A 20,905-nucleotide genomic window follows, 5' to 3' on the forward strand; every position below is an offset into this window, starting at 1 on the left:
TGAATATTCACCCCCATGGGCGTGGGGAGCAGTGAATAGTCATTTTCATTAGCACCGAGCACAGTGTAGGCTGCAGCAGGCGGCTCTTGCCTCCTGTGCCCCGCTCCTCAACCAGCCAGAGTATTATTTATAAGCCACATTCGGACTGTAAGATGCACCCCCTACTTTCCTCCAAAATTTTGAAGGAAAAAAGTGCATCTTATAGTCCGAAAAATACGGTATATACGATATAAAACATATTGTCTGAAGGGATACTTAAGTGCATTGATCAATTAAAGGGGGGATTTGGGTTGACACAATTCTATAGATATTTACAGTTTCGGCATTCATTTAATGCACAATCAAAATGGACTCCCTTTTGGGTAAAACATAATACTTTTGTTAAGTTGGTATTAGAGAAGGGAAATACTAAGATTACTATGTAACATAGGATACCGGACTGATGCTGAATGTCCAAGATGTAAAATGGATGATGCGGGCCTATTACATACGCTATGGGAATGCCGGGAGTCAGGTAAATGCTGGAAAGTTCTGTCTATTATAAAGAGGGTATATAAAATAGATATTCAACCAGACCCAAAAAATGCCTATTAGGTATATTAGAAGATTATATGGAATTTGACCCAATTTCAATAGGGATTTCACATATTTTATTTCAAACTAGGAAACATATTGCATCCAAATGGATTAACCCCTCACCCCCAGAAATTAGTGAACTCAAAAATAGGATAAATAATATCAGATTAGAAAAAGGGGTATATAAAAAACGAAACTCAATGAATAAATTTGAGAAAATACGAGACTTATGGTTGGATACACCGGGAATGCCATCAAGGGGGTTATTGATGGAGAGACAATTTGACTTATGGAGGAAGGGAGGCATTGACGAGGTCTAATGTTTCATTGTGTATTGGAATTCCTTAACATGTGGTCTGGGTAATATAGCACACCTATATGTGTAGAGGATTCTAATGTTTATTACAATATTATGCTTATATAAGAGATTTCAAGAATGTGGAATGTTAATTGTAAGATATAGTAACAGCAAGTTATCAGACGGTAATGGGCAAGCTGAAAGGATATATCGGAGAGATGCATGTATGTTAGTTTATTATTGTATGTACTGGTTTCTTGTTTTGTAAAAAAAAAAAACTAATGAGAAAACCTCAAAAATTTATTGGATTTTAAAAAAAAGAATAGGAAAAAGGCTTCTACCCTGTGTGGGTTCTCTAGTGCTTAATTAAAGCTGATTTCCGGTTAAAACATTTCCCACATTCTGAACATGAAAAATGCTTCTCCCCTGTGTGAATTCTCTGGTGTCTAACAAGATCTGATTTACGGTTAAAACATTTCCCACATTCTGAACATGAAAAAGGCTTCTCCCCTGTGTGAATTCTCTGGTGGTCAACCAAAGCTGTTTTATGGTTAAAACATTTCCCACATTCTAAACATGAAAATGGCTTCTCCCCTGTGTGAGTTCTCTGGTGTCTAACAAGATCTGATTTCTGGATAAAACATTTCTCACATTCAGAACAGGAAAAAGGCTTCTCCCCTGTGTGAGTTCTCTGGTGCTTAACCAAAGCTGATTTATGGTAAAAACATTTCCCACATTCTGAACATGAAAAAGGCTTCTTCTCCCCTGTGTGAGATCTCTGGTGCTTAACCAAAGTTGATTTATGGTTAAAAAATTTCCCACATTCTGAACATGAAAAAGGCTTCTCCCCTGTGTGAGTTCTCTGGTGATGAACCAAATCTGATTTCAGGATAAAACATTTCCCACATTCTGAACAGGAAAAAGGCTTCTCCCCTGTGTGAATTATCTGATGTCTAACAAGAACTGATTTCCGGTTAAAACATTTCCCACATTCTGAACATGAAAAAGGCTTCTCCCCGGTGTGGGTTCTCTGGTGAATAACAAAAACTGATTTACGGTTAAAACCTCTCCCACATTTGGAACAAGAAAATCTATTGTCCACTGTGTGTATTTTTTGACTTATAGACTTTTCGAGGGTAAAACTATTTCCATTTTCTGAAAGTGAAAATGTCTTCTTTGTTTTGGAAGCAGTTTGTTTTTCAATTCTTATTTTTTTATTTTGACTTTCCTTAGTAGTCGGTAATGAATCAGAAGACAGGACCTGTTTCATAGGATCAGATGACAGGTCTTTTCTATGAAGGGATGATGGTAGATCTGGAGTAATGGCATTCACTTCAATTGTATCCTGTGGAATCTCAATATCATCTGATTTAAAAATCTCCTGTCCCTCTGATCTCCTGGTACAGTCATCTGCCAAGAAAAAAAACAATTATTAATTTTGAATAAAACATCCTTGAAATTTATATTTTTGAACATTTCTACTTAAAATGTCTGTAGAAATGACAACTTATTGACAGAATGACAGTGAATGACAATTCACAGTCTAATAGAAAGATCCTAATTACTTACCGGTAACGGGATTTTACAGAGCCCATAACAGCACCACCTGAGAGAGGGTATCCGCCCACCAAGGACAGGAACCTACTGAATAAAAAGGCGGTACCTCTCTTCCACATCAGTTTTTGTTTCAGAGCATGAGAGGGCCTCCGAAAAATAGGTTAGTACATAACTGTCACCTAAACATTTCTAATAAAACACCCTAAGAAGTGCACACCATAAGTGATAAAGGGGAGGGAATTAATAGGGTGCTGTCATGGGCTCTGTAAAATCCCGTTACCGGTAAGTAACTAGGATCTTTTTGTTAGAACTCTCCTGTTAGGTTTTTTTGAGTTTGCTGGTCACATGACCATTTTTGCCTATTTAATCCGGCTCCGCCCTCCTTGCCTTGCTGGACTTCATTGTATTTACTACTCTTGAGCTAGCTTGGTGCTCTGTTGCCGTTCTCTGTTAGTTTTGCTAGGTCTTCTGACTTCTATGCTTTTTGTTGTGTGTTTGTCTTTGACTGCTACTATTTCTGCTAGGAGGTGTCCAACTTATCCCAGTCCCTAGTTCTTGTAGGGATTCCTCCCTCACATCTATAGGTCTTCGTACAGACTAGCCGAGGACTTTAGCGGGTCTGATCGCAGGATCAGGTTCCCCGTTACATCGTAGGGATCTAGTTTAGTTCTATTGTAGGGACAGATCTCCTGTCTTCCCTTAGTCTCTGTAGCAGATCATAACACTTTTCCCCTTCTCCCATGACAGCACCACCTGAGAGATTTAGAGAGATCAGACACCAGAGGGAGGGATCACCGCTTGCAAAATCTTCCTCCCAAAGGACAGATCAGTAGAAGAGGAAAGGTCAAGACGGTAATGCTTGTAAAATGTAGTGGGGGATGACCAAGTTGCCACCTTACATATGATCATATGATGTCGATGGGCACATCCGCCTTCTCAGCCCAGGAAGCAGCTACAGCTCTGGTGGAGTGGGCCTTCAGGTTCTCTGGAACTGGCAGATTGCTAGAAGAGTATGCTAAGCCATGGTGTCCCTGACCCACCTAGCTATGGTCCCCCTTGTAACCTTAAGCCCTTTCCTAGCCCCCTGAAAGGAGATGAATAAGGCGTCACTTTTCCTCCAGGCCTTCGTCACCTCCAAATACTGGACTAATACCCTCTTAACATCTAAGGTGTGAAGCTTATGTTCCTCAGAATCTCTAGGGTTAGGATAGAAGGAAGGGAGAGTAATTACTTGTGTTCTATGGAAATTGGAGGCTACCTTTGGAAGATAGGCCGGATCTGGTCTTAAGATTACTCTATCCATACACACTTGAGTGAACGGATTGTTAACTGACAGAACGTGCAGATCACTAATTCTATGAGCTGACGTTAGAGCTACCAGCATGGCTGTCTTTAAAGTTAGAATTTTTTCTGAAACTTCATCTAAGGGCTCAAAGGGAGGTTTTGTTAGCGCTTCTAGAACCAGATTAAGGTCCCAAGGAGGCATCCTTGGAGTAGGATTAGGTCTGGATCTACTGCAATCTTTAATGAATCTGATGATCCACCTATTCGCCGCCAAGTCGCAATTATATAGTGCCCCCAGAGCTGATACTTGTACCTTAAGGGTACTGGTGGCTAACCCCATGCTTAAACCCTTCTGAAGGAATTCCAGTATGGCCCCAATAGGAACCCTCCCTTTGGCGGACTGACCTGAGGTAGACAGAAATTTAGCCCAGGTTCTGCCATAGATCCTAGTCGTCACCTGCTTCCTACTCGCCAGTAGAGTAGTAACTAGATCTGGAGAAAACCCCTCTTGCGCTAGTAGCAACCTTTCAAAATCCAGGCCGTCAAATGCAGGCCCGATCTTTGGGGATGGAAGACTGGGCCCTGCCTGAGGAGATCTGGGGTGTCCGGAAGAACCCATGGATCCGCTTGGGACATTCTCTTCATCCAAGTGAACCATGGTCTCTTGGGCCAAAACGGCGTGATCAATATAACCCCTCGCCTGTTCTTCTCGGATCTTCCTTAGGATGGTAGGGATCAGCATTAGACGGGGAAAGGCATAGGCCAGGGAAAAATCCCAAGGAATTTGCAGTGCGTCCACCGCAAACGGCCTCTCTTTTGGATTCAGGGAGCAAAAGATTTTGGTTTTCCGATTGTGTTTGTTTGCAAACAGATTTATCTGAGGTTGTCCCCATCGGCCGACAATCTGCTGGAACACCGCTGGATTCATCTCCCATTCTCGTTTCAAGATGTGTTGACTTAGAAAATCGGCTTTTACGTTCTCCTCTCCTTTTATATGCAGCACCGAGAGCGTTAACAGATGACTCTCTGCAAAACGAAAGATCTGATCCGCTACTAACATCAGAGGAAGGGATCTGGTACCCCCCTGATGATTGATGTAGGCGACTGTCGTTCGGTTGTCCGACATGATCCGGATGTGATGACCCTGGAGAAAAGAACTGAACTCTACTAGTGCATTTCTGGCTGCCAACAGCTCCCTCATGTTGGAGGAGAGACCCGTCTCGCTGTCCGATCAGAGGCCTTGCACTGAATGATCTCTCAGGTGAGCACCCCAGCCTTCTGCACTTGCGTCTGTCGTAATTGTATCTGACACCTGGAAAGACCAAGGAACCCCCAGAGATAGATTTACCGGAATCCTCCACCAGTCCAGCGAGTTGATTACTACACTTGGAAGGTATATTCTCCCATCCAGGCAACCTCTTAGTCGCCTGTCTGCTGTCAGGATCTCCTGCTGAAGACGTCTGGAATGGAACTGGGCCCACTGAACTGCTGGGATACAAGCTGTCATTGTACCCAATAGAGACATTGAATTTCTCAAGGTCATGGTTGGATTGCTGATTACCCGTGATATTAGGGAACTGATCTTCAGTTTCTTGTCCTCTGGCAGAAGACAGGTCTGGTTTTCGGAGTCCAAAATGAGACCCAGGAATGATTTAACCTTTTTTGGTTCTAGTCTCGATTTTTCTAAATTTAACATCCAACCCAGGCCATTTAGACTGGCCATGACTTCCGCCAGAGTCAGTGCGCAGAGTTGCTTTGATCTGCCCACCACTAAAAAATCGTCCAGGTAAGGGATGACTAGGATATGTTTTTCCCTTAAATACGCTGTGACTTCCAGGATAATCTTTGTAAAAACCCTTGGAGCCATGGAGATGCCAAAGGGAAGAGCTGCAAACTGAAAATGCCTTATGTGCTTGCCGAACTGTACAGCTACCTTCAGAAACTGTTGGTGTGCAGGAAAGATTGGGACGTGGTAGTAAGCGTCCTTCAGATCGAGGACGTGCATATAACAGTCCGGAAACAACATTTTTATGGCCGATTTTATTGATTCTATCTTGAATGGCCTGTAGATCAAATGGTCGTTCAGCTTCTTCAAGTTGACAATGGTTCTGAAGGAACCATCCGGCTTCTTTATTAGGAAGAGAGTTGAGTAAAACCCTCTTCCTTGCTCGGGTACAGGTGTTTCTACTAGAACTCCCTTCACAACAAAAGTGAGTACTTCCTGCTGCAGGGCCATCTGCTCCCTTAGGCCTCTGGGGGCAGAAATCCTGACGGTGTTTCTGGGAATGTTTTTGAACTCCAACTTGAGCCCCCTCCTGATCATCCCTAAAATCCAAGTACTGGACGAGATTTTTTCCCAGGCAGGAAGGAAGTGGGACAACCTTCCTCCCACCTGGGGAGGTCTGTCACTTAGGGGCTTTCTTACTCTCGGAGGATGGACCCCCGAACATGAAGCCTCTGTTATTCGGCTTCCTGTCTCTCCAGCCACTTTGGTCTCTGGGAAACTTGCTCCGATTCTATTTCCTCTTCCGAAAGGAGCTCTTATATCGGGGAACAGACACAGAAACCCATGTTTCTTGTCTGCGGCTTTATCCAGGATATCATCTAAGGCCTTCCCAAAAAGAAAGTCCCCCTCGCAAGGGATTGAGCAGAGTTTAGATTTTGACTGCACATCCCCTGGCCAGCTCTTGAGCCATAATGCCCTATGGGCTGCATTAGAAAGATTTGCTGGCAGCCAGCCTAACTGAATCTGCCGATGCATCTGCAAGGAATGCAGCCGCCCCCTGCACGAGAGGAAGATCTGACAGAATTTTCTCTCTAGAGACATTCCCTTTGATCTGGTCTTCTAACTGTTGAAGCCAGATCATCATAGACCTGGCGGTGCAGGTGGCTGCCACTGCCAGTTTTAGAGCCCCTGCTGACTCCCAGGCCTGTTAAAGAAAAGATTCCGCCTTTTTATCAAGCGGATCTTTTAGGGTCCCCAAATCCTCAAAGGGCAGTGTGGATCTTTTTGAGGACTTCGCGATGGCCACATCAATTTTAGGGGTTTTGTCCAACTTAGCTGCATCCTCCTCTTCAAAAGGGTATCTCCTCTCTGTTTTTTTCCATTCTCTATCTATAAGAGACTTGATTCTCTCGTTTACTGGGAATGTGCATCTCTTCTTCTGATCTAAGCCCCCGAACATGACATCCTGAACTGTTCTGGGAGCTTTGGTATCAGCAATACCCATAGTCACTCTAATAGCCTTAACCAGTCTTTCAGTATTGTCCACCGAAAAACAAGGCCTACCCCTTCCATCATCATCCGAAGACTCTGATGACGATGATGAGGAGAGGTCAGAGGGGGAAGGATATTCTTTCGTGAAACGGGACTCTACTGATTCCTCTGAGTCCGAGGAAACCTGTTTCTGCTTCCTCTTCTTACGCGAGGTCAAGCCTTTTAAGGAATCCCTGACCTCTGTTTGGATCAAAGTTTTTAATTCCATAGAAAACCTAGGGGACTCCTCTGCTGTGGTTCTCTGGATACAATCCGAGCAAAGGTTTTTAGCGTAGGAGGTGAGAAAGTTAATTTTACATAATGCACACTCCTTATTTTTATTCTTGGAACTACACTTTTTTGGTCCCTAACAACCAGAAAGAACTGAAAGGAGAGAAAAGAGAAAAAAAAAACAGAGAAGAGCACATTACTAAGGTGAACTTTCACGAAGATCACTCACCACACTGCCGTTCAGACCAGGGTACCGGAGGCGGTGGTTGCCGTTCACATGAAGGCTCCCATCTGGCGGAGGTGGATTGACGAGATTTCTTCTGACCGGTTCTGCCGGCACTAGTACGACCCCCACTGCTGTGGCTCCGATGATGGGAAGACTCTCGATGCTCCGGTTGCTTGAGCTGTTTATGCTGCTTTGGCAGCTGTGGCTGCTGCTGTTCCTCCTGCGGCGGTGACAGCTGCTGCCCAGGTGACTGCGGCTCCTCACTCATCATGACGGGGATGCAGACACCGCCATCTCGACTGCTTCCCATCCTTAAAAAGCATAAGGGACTCCACTTCCTTTGGGCTCCTCCCCTTCCGGCAGCAGTGTGCTCTCTCTTTTCTGCTTAATGCAGGATTTTTTTATATATATATATATATATATATATATATATATATATATATATATATATATATATATTTTTATATATATTTTTATTTTACTAAATTAAATATACTCTTTTTTTTTTTTTTAATGCCAGCTGGCGCGCTACGCCGCAAGATCCCTCATGCGCATGCGCAGCCCAGCGGCTCCCGGCGCGCTTGCAAATGGGGACAACCCGGCGCGCTATGTCACAGGGCACGACGCAACCCTGCACATGCGCAGCCCGGAAGACCTGCCTGCCGGCGCGCTCAGCCAGGGCCACCATGTGAGCGCAGACCCAGCTGCAGGACCCAGCGCACATGGGAGAGGACCCCGGAAGGCACCCCCCCGCACGCAGACCCAGGTATCAGCAAGATGGGGCTGGGAACAGAGGACCATCTGCTGCATCTTCATGGCCTCCAGGCCGCATCGATCCCGGGATCCACGGTCCAGACCCCACGATCAGGTAGGCGAGGCACCACCTAGAGAGGCTCCCATCAAGGACAGGAACCAAAACTGATGCGGAAGAGAGGTACCGCCTTTTTATTCAGTAGGTTTCTGTCCTTGGTGGGTGGATACCCTCTCTCAGGTGGTGCTGTCATGGGAGAAGGGGAAAAACTTCATAGGATGAAGCATTGGATCGTGGTGTTCAACTGTTTGTTCATTCTGCCTCCAAAATATGAAATAAGAAGCCACCAAGCAATGTTATGTAGACAAAAATGATACCAATAATTAATTTTACTCATCCATAAACCAATCCAGCAATATCCGCTCTCCCAAAGTCAAATCTCCCCCTTGCTTCCGAGCCTTGCAGTGCGTCCAAACCACATTTATCATCCATGTATTTGGCATTACTATAGTGAGAAGAACCCTCTTCATTTACGGTGTGTGTCTCCTGGAGCACAATCTGGGCACTATGTGTTGGGTAATAAAATGGCCAATGGGCAATTTTTACTCTCCAACATCAACTGCGAGCTAATGTCCAGAAAGTGGCCGTGGAGTCAATATAGTCACTACTCCTATAAATTAATTCACTGAGGGTTATAATTTCCAAAATTCAGTCACTTTATGGGGATTTCTATTGCTCTGGTTTTCTGCCATTTTGTCATATTAATGTTTCTACAAATGTTGTGTCCCATCTCCTCTAGGATCTGCAAGATCTGCATTCAAACAGCTAAATGTCGCTCCTTCCCTTCTTACCCTGCCATGTGCCCAGACAGTAGTGTACAACCGTATATAGGGTATTGTCACATTCAAGAGTAGTTGGAAATAATTTGTAAGGTCCATTTGTTTCCTATTATCCTTTGTGAAGAATCTCACAGTTATCACCACATAAAGTGACACACGTCAGATTTGAAAAATGGTACCTGATTAGGAACACAAAACTGGCTGCAGGAAGGGGTTAAATCAGAGAATTTTGGGAACGAACTGCTGTAGTCAAAAACTGAATATAGATAATAACACATCTACTGTAATGATCAAACTGAACAGTCTTCATCAGAGAAAAATGAGTAACTAGTGGTGAAACCTCTCTGGGGTAATTAGAGTCTGGGGCTCGGGGGCTCTTCATCATCTAAACTATCGTAAGGGACAATATTTTCTGTCAGATAAATTTCAAGAAGAAATATTAGACATTGAAGTAGAACTTTTTATAATATTGCAGAGCTGAGATGTCTTAAATTTAGGCCTCGACAGTGGAAAAAGGTAATGGAGACCTTCTTTTAAAGACCACCATGGAGTCACAGAGACACATAAGTGAGTCAGGCCGATCCCACCACAATCAAACTATCATAGAGAATGAACCTGTAAAAAAGACAGAATAAAAGATATGTTACATCCCCAACAACAACGTATATATAAGGGAGAGCTCCAACACTAAACCGGAGATGCACTCATTTATGGTGGACCATTGGAGGTATGAGGAGTCCTGACCAGGAGAGTAGAGAAAGTATTAGTGCCCCCATTTCAGGAGAGATTGTGCAGGAATCTGAATTCTTTAGGATTGAAAACATAATGGAATTGATGACGTGGAGTGAATCCATGAAACCAGGGCTCGAGCCATGCCACCACATCTCCTGCAGGTGTGAATAGATGTATATTACAGCCATCAGCCACGCACAGCTTAGAGACATATCATGGCACAGGTGTAATGTTATTTATATAGATAATCGCAATCCTGTTTGAAGATAGTTTGAAAAGTCAGGATAAAAGGAAACTCCGTTGTTATTGTACAGAAATTCACACTTGGCCCTCACTGCACATTTAATGTTGTTGATCGTAAAAGCGAGGTTTGGTCATAAAGACTGGACCTGGTCTTGTAGGGACCATATGAGCACATTCAGCCGCACAGAAGGGAGAGAAGGTAGATTCATCCAATAAGATATCAGGGATCGAGGAAGCCAACAGCATCATTACTGTGGCACCGGCGTCCCTGCCCTCTGCTAGGCAGGGACGCTGTTCCCCTCACCCCTCTGCTCCGAGCCCGGCGTCCTCCTCCCGCTCTGCTGGCAGCGCGCGCTCCTTCCCGGCCACTGTGCTTAGGGCGCGCGCGCGCTCCCTCCCTCTTAAAGGGGCCGCGCGCGCCGTCCTAAGGAGTCCCCGGCCAATGGCCGGAGGACTTCACCATATATAAGGCACCTCCTCCAAAATGGAGGTGCCCGAGCAATGTTGTTGCACTGTTCACTACTCTGCTTCAGCCCTCAGGTCCCGTTGCCAGTTACCTGCCAGATTCCTGCCAGTTTGCTGTCTGATTCCTGCCTGATATTCTGCTTACCTGCCTGCTAGCCTGAAGTCCGACGGTCTGCCTACCGACTCCTGTCAGTCTGTCTAAGGACCTGCTTGCCCGCTCACCTGGGAGCACTCCTCTGCTACCTGCCTGCTAGCCTATCTGGAGGCTCCGCCGTCACGTGCTGTGACCACCTGCCATTCCAGAGACTCTTGCCCGCTCACCTGGGAGCGCACACCTGTTACCTGCCTGCTAGCCTACCTGGAGGCTCCGCTGTCACGTGCTGTGACCACCTGCCATTCCAGAGACTCCTGCCCGCTCACCTGGGAGCGCACACCTGTTACCTGCCTGCTAGCCTACCTGGAGGCTCCGCCGTCACGTGCTGTGACCACCTGCCATTCCAGAGACTCTCGCTTGCTCACCTGGGAGCACACATCAACCATCTGCCTGCTAGCCTACCTGGAGGCTCTGCCATCACAGGTCGTACCTACCCTTTACCCAGAGACTGCCCCGGTCACTTGCCGTGACCTCCTGCCCGTTCATCCAGAGACTGGCCCAGTCACTTGCCGTGACCTCCTGCCCGTTCATCCAGAGACTGCCCCGGTCACTTGCCGTGACCTCCAGCCCGCTCACTCAGAGACTGTCCCGGTCACCTGCTGTGACTGCCTGCCCGTCTTCCCTGGTCGCTACCCGCTCCCTTACAAGGACCGCCCCCTTGTATAGTAGCTCAGAGGTTCCGCCTCCCAGACCCGTTACAGTTTGCTCGGGCCATGGAACCCGGTGGCACCCAAGCTCCCTCACTCTCGGACCTGTGTCATGAACTGTCCCGTCAGAGGTCCCAACAGGAGTCCATCCTGGGTCACCTGCGGAATGTCAATACTCGCCTGGACACTCTGACAGCTCCACCAGCAACCACCGCCAGAGCCATGACTCGCAATCCGGCAGCTCCGCTGCCCACCAATACTATGGTATCCTACCCCGGACCCCGGATTTCCGCACCTCCTCGCTTCGGAGGCGACCCCGCTCAGGCTCGGAGCTTTATAAATCAGTGCACCCTGCACTTTGAACTCCTGTCCCACCAGTTTAACTCCGACCGGGCCAAAATTGCCTTCATCATGTCCCATCTCACCGGGGAGGCCCTGGCCTGGCTAAATCCTCTATGGGAGAGAGGAGACCCCCTGGTGTCCGACTTGCCTGCCTTTCTCACGGCTTTCCGGAAAGTCTTCGACGAACCTGGACGGAAGACCTCATCCGCGTCATCTCTGCTACGCCTCCGTCAGGGAAGTCTCACCGTGGGCCAATATGCCATACGGTTCCGTACCCTTGCCTCGGAGCTGGCCTGGGATAACGACGCTCTGGTATCTGTCTTCTGGGAAGGTCTGTCCGGCCGTATTAAAGATGAACTTGCCGGTCGAGACATTCCTACCACTCTCGATGACCTAATAACTCTTGCCACCCGGATTGACCTACGGTTCCAGGAGCGTGCCAAAGAAGTCACCCGTGAGAGGAGGTTTCCACGTCTAGCTCCTACTTTTCAGAAATCCGTCACTCCCTCCGTTTCTCCCCAGGTACACTCTCCTGAGCCTATGCAGGTCGACCAGACCAAGATGGTCAAAACCCGTCAGGACTTACGCCGTGCCGAGGGGAGCTGCTTCTACTGTGGCAGTAAGGAGCACCGGATCCGTACCTGCCCGGAGAGGTCGGGAAACGCCTGTGTCTAGGTTCGCTCAGAGAGGTCGACCTAGACAAGAATAAATCCTCTCCATCTCTGCTGCTGTCAGTCGCAATTATCTGCGGGGAGAATCGTTATTTCGAACTGGCTCAACTTGACTCTGGAGCGGCCGGGAATCTTATTTCACAGGCCCTGGTAGAAAAATACCGCATTCCCACCAAACCTCTGGCTATACCATTATCTGTCGCTGCTGTGGATGGGGGCCTCTTACCACGTCCCATCCAACTCATCACCGAATCCGTAACTCTGCAGGTGGGAATGCTGCATTCTGAGAGCATCTCTTTTCATGTTCTGCCTGGACTCTCTCACGCCCTCTTACTAGGTCTACCTTGGCTCCAGAGACATGCACCCGTGCTTGACTGGCAGACCGGAGAAGTCCTTCGCTGGGGACAGGACTGTCATAAGACTTGTTTGGTTCCTGTTCATCCCGCCCGTCCTTCTCCTACCCCAACTAATCTACCTGGACTTCCGATTCCCTATTGGTCATTTGCTGATGTCTTTAATAAAAAGGAGGCAGAGACATTACCCCCTCATAGACCATACGACTGTCCTATCGACCTGTTGCCCGGTACTACGCCTCCCCGTTGGCGTATTTACCCATTGTCCGCTGCTGAGACCCGGTCGATGTCCGAATATATTGAGGAGAATTTGGCCAGGGGATTCATCCGGAAATCCACCTCCCCGGCGGGAGCAGGCTTCTTTTTCGTAAAAAAGAAGGACGGCTCTCTCCGTCCCTGTATAGACTATAGAGGCCTTAACCAGATCACGGTGAAGAATAAGTACCCCCTTCCGCTCATTCCAGAATTATTTGATCGTCTGAGGGGGGCTAGAATCTTCACCAAACTGGACCTCCGTGGGGCGTACAACCTGGTCCGTATCCGTCAAGGGGATGAATGGAAGACTGCATTCAACACCCGGGACGGCCACTATGAATATCTGGTAATGCCCTTTGGTCTCTGTAACGCTCCTGCCGTCTTTCAAGAGTTGGTCAATGACATCTTCCGGGACCTTCTCTACTCCTGCTTAGTGGTGTACCTGGACAACATCTTGGTCTTCTCTCCGGATCTCCAGACTCACCGGAGAGACGTTCGTCAGGTCCTGCTCAGGCTCAGGCAGAATCACCTCTTCGCTAAATATGAGAAGTGCCTCTTTGAGCAGACCTCGCTTCCGTTTTTGGGCTACATTATTTCTCAGACCGGCCTTCGAATGGATCCAGAGAAACTGTCTGCCATCGAGAAATGGCCCCGACTGGAGGGGTTGAAGGCCATTCAGCGGTTCCTGGGCTTCGCCAACTACTACCGCCTCTTCATTCCGCACTTCTCTTCCCGGACTGCCCCAATTTCCGCGCTCACCCGTAAGGGCACTAATCCCAGAGAGTGGCCGCCCGAAGCAGAGGAGGCCTTTCTTTCCTTAAAACAGGCCTTCTCTTCCGCCCCGGTGCTGCATCGCCCAGATGGCAACAAGCAGTTCTTCCTGGAGGTTGACGCCTCCTCCTCTGGAGCCGGAGCGGTACTTACCCAAAAATCATCTTCCGGGAGAATGGTAACTTGTGGCTTCTTCTCCAAACTCTTCTCCTCTTCTGAGCGCAACTATTCCATAGGAGATCGAGAGTTATTGGCCATCAAGCTGGCATTGGAGGAGTGGCGTTACCTGCTCGAAGGGGCTCTTCACCCGGTAATAATTTACACTGACCACAAGAACTTGGCTTACCTCCAGCATGCCCAGAGACTTAACCCGCGCCAAGCTCGGTGGTCCTTGTTTTTTGCTCGCTTTGATTTTATTCTTCATTTTCGCCCGGCTGACAAAAACATCAAGGCGGACGCCTTGTCCCGATCCTTTCTGGTGTCTGATCTCGAGGAGGAACCGAAACACATCATCGATCCCGCCAGAGTAATGCAGGTGGCTCCCGTGAGTCTAAATCGTTTCCCTCCCGGTAAGACGTTCGTATCAGTACCTGATCGGGAGAAGATCCTACACTGGGGTCACTCGTCTAAACTAGCTGGCCACGCCGGTCAGAAAAAGACCCTCCAGCTTATTACCCGGCACTACTGGTGGCCTACCCTGCACAAGGACGTAATAGACTTTGTTTCTGCCTGTGTGTCCTGCGCCCGCAACAAGGTTCCGAGACATCTGCCAGCCGGTCGCCTCCTTCCGCTCCCAGTACCTGCTGCCCCCTGGCAGCATATAGCAATGGACTTTATAACTGATCTCCCCGTCTCTGCCGGTTGTACGGTCATTTGGGTGGTCGCTGACCGCTTTTCCAAGATGGCTCATTTCGTTCCCCTGCCAGGCCTCCCGTCTGCACCCGAGCTGGCTAAAGACTTTATCCGCCACATCTTCCGTCTTCATGGCCTGCCCCTCCACATCGTGTCGGATCGTGGGGTACAGTTCACGTCACGCTTCTGGAGAGCCACTTGTAAACTGCTAGACGTCACCCTGGACTTCTCCTCCGCTTACCACCCACAGTCTAATGGTCAAGTGGAGCGGATCAATCAGAACCTGACCAGTTACCTCCGGCACTTCGTTAATGCCCACCATTCAGACTGGGTGGATCTCCTGCCATGGGCCGAATTTTCTTACAACAATCACGAGAGCGAATCTTCCTCCAAATCCCCGTTTTTTGTTGTCTTCGGTCAGCATCCTCGGATCCCATTTCCCGTCTCCACCTCGGTGGACAATCCGGCTGCGGAATCTCTTGTTAACAAATTTTCCTCCATATGGGAGAGTACCCGATCCGCACTCCTTCTGTCATCCGAGCGTATGAAAAGACATGCTGACAAAAAACGTCTGGATCCTCCTCAATTCCGTCCAGGAGATAAGGTCTGGCTCTCGTCCAAGTATGTCCGGCTCAAGATTCCTTCCTATAAGTTAGGGCCTCGGTTCATCGGTCCTCTGGAGGTCATCAGTCAGATCAACCCGGTGGCCTATAAATTGAAACTCCCGGCCAACTTGCGGATCCCTAACTCCTTCCATGTATCTCTCCTCAAACCTGTGGTACTTAACTCTTTTTCCAAGTCTACAGGTACGCCTCCTGCTCCGGTTTCCGCTGAAAACGAATTTGAGGTAGAGAACACTCTGGCCACCAAAAGGGTAAGAGGGAAGACCTTTTTTCTAGTAGATTGGAAGAGGTTTGGTCCTGAAGAGAGAACGTGGGAGCCCCGGGAGAACATCCATGCCCCTCTCATCCTAGCTAAATTTCTCTCTGGCCTAAAAAAGGGGGGGCCTAAAGGGGGGGGGGTACTGTAGCGCCGGCGTCCCTGCCCTCTGCTAGGCAGGGACGCTGTTCCCCTCACCCCTCTGCTCCGAGCCCGGCGTCCTCCTCCCGCTCTGCTGGCAGCGCGCGCTCCTTCCCGGCCACTGTGCTTAGGGCGCGCGCGCGCTCCCTCCCTCTTAAAGGGGCCGCGCGCGCCGTCCTAAGGAGTCCCCGGCCAATGGCCGGAGGACTTCACCATATATAAGGCACCTCCTCCAAAATGGAGGTGCCGGAGCAATGTTGTTGCACTGTTCACTACTCTGCTTCAGCCCTCAGGTCCCGTTGCCAGTTACCTGCCAGATTCCTGCCAGTTTGCTGTCTGATTCCTGCCTGATATTCTGCTTACCTGCCTGCTAGCCTGAAGTCCGACGGTCTGCCTACCGACTCCTGTCAGTCTGTCTAAGGACCTGCTTGCCCGCTCACCTGGGAGCGCTCCTCTGCTACCTGCCTGCTAGCCTGAGGTCCGACGGTCTGCCCTCCAACTCCTGTCAGTCTGTCTATGGACCAGCTTGCCCGCTCACCTGGGAGCGCACATCTGATACCTGCCTGCTAGCCTATCTGGAGGCTCCGCCGTCACGTGCTGTGACCACCTGCCATTCCAGAGACTCTTGCCCGCTCACCTGGGAGCGCACACCTGTTACCTGCCTGCTAGCCTACCTGGAGGCTCCGCCGTCACGTGCTGTGACCACCTGCCATTCCAGAGACTCCTGCCCGCTCACCTGGGAGCGCACACCTGTTACCTGCCTGCTAGCCTACCTGGAGGCTCCGCCGTCACGTGCTGTGACCACCTGCCATTCCAGAGACTCTCGCTTGCTCACCTGGGAGCACACATCAACCATCTGCCTGCTAGCCTACCTGGAGGCTCTGCCATCACAGGTCGTACCTACCCTTTACCCAGAGACTGCCCCGGTCACTTGCCGTGACCTCCTGCCCGTTCATCCAGAGACTGCCCCGGTCACTTGCCGTGACCTCCAGCCCGTTCACTCAGAGACTGTCCCGGTCACCTGCTGTGACTGCCTGCCCGTCTTCCCTGGTCGCCACCCGCTCCCTTACAAGGACCGCCCCCTTGTATAGTAGCTCAGAGGTTCCGCCTCCCAGACCCGTTACAATTACCCTCCGCTTTCTCTTACAGTCCCATCAGAATATTTTTCTTCAAGTGATTTTCTCACTTGTCAGCACTTTCTACGTACGCTGTCATTTGGTTTGTAATTTACAGATCTGGGCAGGTAACGGTCAGCGTCTACTAATCCCAGGGAGCAGGTGGATCCTCCAGGTTGTAAGTTCTATAGAAAAAAGCTTTTACAATTACACAAAGTAATGTGAACATTTTTGGATGGAGGAAAATGTTGTGGTCTAGAGGGAAAATGGTGATCACACGATTGTGATACGGCCGGACTACACCACCGATAAAGCAGCCACAGCCGGTGACTGAGAAGAATCTGTGACTTCTCTGCATTTAGTGGTCACTACTCACCTGGGTAGTCATATGTAAGAATCTCCTCCTTATACCGCTCATCACCCCTCACATATGTCTCTGTAGAATTAATATGGGTCAGATCTTCACCCTGAAACAAATATTATAAAAGTCACAGACAGATGGAGAAGTCCCATCTATGATCAGCTCTAATCCTGCCATCTCCACTGGTCTCATTACACAAGTATAAAACATATAATACTGGTGGATAAAACAAGACTGAGCACAAGACCTTCACAGCCGCCTACACATCATAGGGGAGATCTCAGGACACCTTCTCTCCACCTACCTGATGATCCTGAGGAACATTGGGATCTTCTTGTTTACAGTCCTGTGGAAGAAGAGGACGGAGACATCTCTCTGGTGTTGTCCTCTTACTGGATAGATCTGGAAGAAACACATACAGGGACTGAATTCACTCTTTACATAGAGATAATTATAGGCCGTGTGTATTTAGTCCTGTCTATTACCTGGTGATGTGAGGGGCTGGGGAACCTCCATCATGATGTCCTTGTACAGATCTTTGTGTCCTTCTAAATACTCCCACTCCTCCATGGAGAAATAGACGGCGACATCCTGACACCTTATAGGAACCTGACACATACAATGATACCGTCATCCCCTCGATCCCTCCATAGCGTTACTGTATAATGTCCCAGCATTCCCAGCAGTGTCACCTCTCCAGTCAGCAGCTCAATCATCTTGTAGGTGAGTTCTAGGATCTTCTGGTCATTGATGTCCTCGTGTATCAGGGGGTGAGGTGGAGATCCTGTGATTGGGCTCAGGAGTCTTCCCCATCCCTCAGACACAGGGTCCTGACAGCGCTCACTAGAGGTCTTCCTCACTACTGTGTAATCCTGGTTATGGAGAGACACATTAATATATCTCAGTACAGACATTTCCAGAGTCCTCACCTCTCCAGTTCTGTCCATCTGTTATTCCCATAGATAAGAATGATGTAATGTGACGTCATCAGAATCTCTCACCTCTCCAGTAAGCCGGAAGAGGATCTCTAGGGTGAGGTGCATTATCCTCTCCGCCATCTTGTCTCTGTCCATGTCCATCCTTGATAGGTGATTCAGAAAAATTCTCTTAATATAGAAGATCTTCACTGAGAGGATCTGATATTGTAGAGACCTGAATGAGAAGAAGATGAGCCGGTGTAACATCATAAAGAATCCTGTGTAATAATACAATTACTGGAGATAATAAGGGAAATATATCAGGAGATAGAATGTGTAGATGTTGTGTTCTCTAGTTTTTATGGACTGGAACATAAGTTGAATTGCTGACTTAGACATCTCCTCCATACTTCCAATCACTGGCTAAGTTGGCCACTGCTTCAGTAAGAATCACCCAGAAACCCAAGCAGCAATGGTATTTTTATTATTTTACAACATTCTGCTTTTGTCCCTGACGTACTAATAAAACCTTTATATTTTAGGCCACAGACAACAAGCAGTTTCTTCCTCGGAGTCTGCAGCTGAATACGTTTCTTATAGACTCATCTTCCATAATGCTAATTCTCGTCATATACATTACACATGGCATGAGAAATAACAACTTCATGATGAGGACGACATCTTCATCTTCTAATACGGCTCTAGAAACAGATATGGCCAGAGTCCGTCACTGACTACATCATCACCGACCGTCTATGTGAATGTTTCCCGTCTTCCCCAGGTTGTAATCTTTTATCACGTTAGATCTCATTTATAACAGCGTGTTTGTGAGAACAAGACAGTTATTTGATGCTAATGTCTCCATGTACAGTGGTTTTATTCCTGGATATTAGGTTTCTTTTAGCATTTTCCTGTAGGCTTCCATATATTACATGAAAAACACCAAAAAAAGAAAACCAAGTGTTAAAACCTAAAATAAAATTGGGGATGGTGGCACTGTGGGAACACTATACTGTATGTGGGGGGGATGGTTGTAATGTGGGAATATTATACTGTATGTGGGGGGATGGTGGTACTGTGGGAACATTATACTGTATGTGGGGGGGATGGTTGTAATGTGGGAATATTATACTGTATGTGGGGGGATGGTGGTACTGTGGGAACATTATACTGTATGTGGGGGGGATGGTTGTAATGTGGGAATATTACACTGTATGTGGGGGGATGGTGGCACTGTGGGAACATTATACTGTATGTGGGGGGGATGGTGGTAATGTGGGAATATTATACTGTATGTGGGGGGATGGTGGTAATGTGGGAACATTATACTGTATGTGGGGAGATGGTGGGACTGTGACAACATTATACTGTATGTGGGGGGATGGTGGTAATGTGGGAACATTATACTGTATGTGGGAAGATTGTGGAACTGTGGGAACATTATACGGTGTGGGGGGATGGCGCAACTGTGGGAACATTATACTGTATATGGGAAGATGGTGGTACTGTGGGAACATTATACTGTATGTGGGGGGGATGGTGGTAATGTGGGAATATTATACTGTATGTGGGGGGATGGCGGCACTGTGGGAGCATTATACTGTATGTGGGGGGATGGTGGTAATGTGGGAACATTATACTGTATGTGGGGGGGATGGTGGTAATGTGGGAACATTATACTGTATGTGGGGGGATGGTGGTAATGTGGGAACATTATACTGTATGTGGGGAGATGGTGGGACTGTGACAACATTATACTGTATGTGGGGGGATGGTGGTAATGTGGGAACATAATACTGTATGTGGGGGGATGGCGCAACTGTGGGAACATTATACTGTATATGGGAAGATGGTGGTACTGTGAGAACATTATACGGTGTGGGGGGATTGCGGAACTGTGAGAACATTATACTGTATGTGGGGGGGATAGTGGAACTGTGAGAACATTATACTGTATGTGGGAAGATGGCGGTACTGTGAGAACATTATACTGTGTGTGGGAAGATGGCGGTACTGTGGGAATATTATACTGTATGTGGGAAGATTGCGGAACTGTGGGAACATTATACTGTATGTGGGGGGATGACGGTACTATGAGAACATTATACTGTATGTGGGGGGATGGCGGTACTATGAGAACATTATACTGTATGTGGGGGGATGGCGGTACTGTGAGAACATTATACTGTATGTGGGGGGATGGTGGTACTGTGGGAACATTATACTGTATGTGGGAAGATGGCGGTACTGTGAGAACATTATACTGTATGTGGGGGGATGGCGGTACTGTGAGAACATTATACTGTATGTGGGAAGATGGCGGTACTGTGAGAACATTATACTGTATGTGGGAAGATGGCGGTACTATGAGAACATTATACTGTATGTGGGGGGGATGGTGGCACTGTGAGAACATTATACTGTATGTGGGGGGGGTGGTGGTACTGTGAGAACATTATACTGTATGTGGGGGGATGGCGGTACTATGAGAACATTATACTGTATGTGGGGGGATGGCGGTACTGTGGGAACATTACACTGTATGTGGGGGGATGGCGGTACTGTGAGAACATTATACTGTATGTGGGGGGGATGGCGGTACTGTGAGAACATTATACTGTATGTGGGGGGATGGCGGTACTGTGGGAACATTACACTGTATGTGGGGGGATGGCGGTACTGTGGGAACATTATACTGTATGTGGGAAGATGGCGGTACTGTGAGAACATTATACTGTATGTGGGGGGATGGTGGTAATGTGGGAACTTTATACTGTATGTGGGAAGATGGCGGTAATGTGACAACATTATACTGTATGTGGGGGGATGGTGGTAATGTGGGAACATTATACTGTATGTGGGAAGATGGCGGTACTGTGACAACATTATACTGTATGTGGGGGGATGGGGGTACTGTGAGAACATTATACTGTATGTGGGAAGATGGCGGTACTGTGAGAACATTACACTGTATGTGGGGGGATGGCGG

The 20,905-nt window shown here is 48.0% G+C and overlaps 1 pseudogene; it reads right to left on the reverse strand.

Annotated features, from left to right (window-relative positions):
* Positions 1-789: 789 nt before the first annotated feature.
* LOC141203888 (uncharacterized) overlaps positions 790-20,905 on the reverse strand; it is a 59,506-nt pseudogene continuing 39,390 nt past the window's right edge.

Source organism: Phyllobates terribilis, unplaced genomic scaffold (assembly GCF_046119375.1).
Source record: "Phyllobates terribilis strain yellow unplaced genomic scaffold, ASM4611937v1 Scaffold_130__1_contigs__length_5004896, whole genome shotgun sequence".
Lineage (NCBI taxonomy): Eukaryota > Metazoa > Chordata > Amphibia > Anura > Dendrobatidae > Phyllobates > Phyllobates terribilis.